Here is a 2,500-nt window from a genome sequence, read left to right as displayed (position 1 = left end):
TTCAGTCCTCCAAGGTCTCATTCGATTATTTGCTACTACCACCAAGATCTGTACCAATAGCGGCTCCATGCAGGCTTACGCCAAACACTTCTAAGCACACTATTGTACCCTCCTACTCACTAAAGTTTCAAAATTTATAAATCAATCGAAATTGTTTTATAAATCATCTACTTTAGCGGTAATGTATAGGTATACAACTTAAGCGCCATCCATTTTAAGGGCTAGTTGCTTCGGCAGGTGAGTTGTTACACACTCCTTAGCGGATTACGACTTCCATGTCCACCGTCCTGCTGTTTTAAGCAACCAACGCCTTTCATGGTATCTGCATGAGTTGTTAATTTAGGCACCGTAACATTACGTTTGGTTCATCCCACAGCGCCAGTTCTGCTTACCAAAAGTGGCCCACTGGGCACATTATATCATAACCTCAACCTTCATATCAAGAAAGGTGAGGTTCTTACCCATTTAAAGTTTGAGAATAGGTTAAAATCGTTTCGACCCTAAGGCCTCTAATCATTCGCTTTACCAGATAAGATTATTTTATATAATTTTTAAATGCACCAGCTATCCTGAGGGAAACTTCGGAGGGAACCAGCTACTAGATGGTTCGATTGGTCTTTCGCCCCTATACTCAATTCTGACAATCGATTTGCACGTCAGAACTGTTTCGGTCTTCCATCAGGGTTTCCCCTGACTTCAACCTGATCAAGTATAGTTCACCATCTTTCGGGTCACAGCATATATGCTCAAGGTACGCTCCAGTTAGAGGTATAAATAATAATAAATTATCATTATACATAACTATATGGAACGCCCCGGGATTGAATTAATTGACTATTTATTAAAAAATAGACTAAAAATTAATCCCATTATATTTAAGTTAAGTTAATTATGCCATTAAGTTTAATATAACTCAATGACTTGCACATATGTTAGACTCCTTGGTCCGTGTTTCAAGACGGGTCCCGAAGGTATCCTGAATCTTTCGCATTGTTAATCATATAAATGCATACAAATAAATATTAATATCATAGATATTAAATTTTTTGTAAAATTCAAAAAATGAATTTTAGCATTATATATAATAAAATCTATCAACACTTTATCAAATCATTAGTATTTATTTTATGTTAATATGCTTAAAAAGCAAATTAATTTAAATAAACTTAATATCACCAATGATCTTTTGATAAATACTTTATTATGTTAATAGATTACAATGTCCTTATATGAAAAAAATGCACATTATTTTTTTAATTATTTAATGATGAATTTTTCATAATGGATATTCAGGTTCATCGGGCTTAACCTCTAAGCAGTTTCACGTACTATTTAACTCTCTATTCAGAGTTCTTTTCAACTTTCCCTCACGGTACTTGTTTACTATCGGTCTCATGGTTATATTTAGTTTTAGATGGAGTTTACCACCCACTTAGTGCTGCACTATCAAGCAACACGACTCTTTGGAAATATCTTTCTAGTAATCATTAACGTTATACGGGCCTGGCACCCTCTATGGGTAAATGGCCTCATTTAAGAAGGACTTAAATCGTTAATTTCTCATACTAGATATTAAGATATTCCATACACTGCATCTCACATTTGACATATAGACAAAGTGACTTAGTGCTGAACTATTTTCTTTTCGCTCGCCGCTACTAAGAAAATCCTTGTTAGTTTCTTTTCCTCCCCTCATTAATATGCTTAAATTCAGGGGGTAATCCCATATGAGTTGAGGTTGTTTTAATATTCTTTTTTTATCTTCTCACAATTTAATAAAAAAATTATATCATCTTTTCATCTCTATTTTTCTTTTCTCCTTTTATATATTGTAAATATATAAAAATAATAATAATGTAAAATGAGGCAATCCTAGAATAAAAAAATTAATTTTTATGCTAGACATTCCTCCTTTTAATTACATATATAAATTATTATTTTATATATATATATAAATAATATGAAAATTTTTTGTAAAGAATACTTAGATTCAATATTTTCATCATTTCATTTTATTTGAGAGGATTTTTTTTTTAAAGAATATATAATAAATAAAATTCATTATATATCTTTATTTTTTTTGCTATTAATATTATGAATTATTTAAAATCCAATAATATACACATTTGCTTAAATTCAATTATTTTTATAAAAGAATAAGCAACTTATTTAGCATAGTCTTACAACCCTCAACCATATGTAGTCCAAGCAGTACTTTAAAATTGAATTTAATGTACATAACAGCATGGACTGCGATATGCGTTCAAAATGTCGATGTTCATGTGTCCTGCAGTTCACACGATGACGCACAGTTTGCTGCGTTCTTCATCGACCCATGAGCCAAGTGATCCACCGCTTAGAGTATTTTTTTATTTATTTTTATTTATAACAAATGTCAATTTTTTTTTGCATATATTAATTGAAAGAGTAAAATTAAATAATATTAATAATATATAAATTGATTTTCTTTCAATAATATATATCAAATATATTTAACTCT

At 30.6% G+C, this 2,500-nt stretch overlaps 1 non-coding gene and 1 pseudogene across 1 annotated transcript in view; both read right to left on the bottom strand.

Annotated features, from left to right (window-relative positions):
* Window positions 1-1,741, bottom strand: part of LOC129252116 (large subunit ribosomal RNA) — a 3,986-nt gene extending 2,245 nt beyond the window's left edge. The window contains exon 1 of the ribosomal RNA XR_008583266.1: window positions 1-1,741. This exon is cut by the window's left edge and continues 2,245 nt beyond it. This is a non-coding gene — a ribosomal RNA (large subunit ribosomal RNA).
* Window positions 1,742-2,183: 442 nt separating this feature from the next.
* LOC129252096 (5.8S ribosomal RNA) lies at window positions 2,184-2,364 on the bottom strand (annotated as a pseudogene).
* Window positions 2,365-2,500: the final 136 nt, after the last annotated feature.

The sequence above is a fragment of the Anastrepha obliqua genome, unplaced genomic scaffold (assembly GCF_027943255.1).
Source record: "Anastrepha obliqua isolate idAnaObli1 unplaced genomic scaffold, idAnaObli1_1.0 ptg000151c, whole genome shotgun sequence".
In the NCBI taxonomy this organism is placed as follows: Eukaryota; Metazoa; Arthropoda; class Insecta; order Diptera; family Tephritidae; genus Anastrepha; species Anastrepha obliqua.
This window is presented reverse-complemented; position numbering and strand designations above follow the sequence as displayed.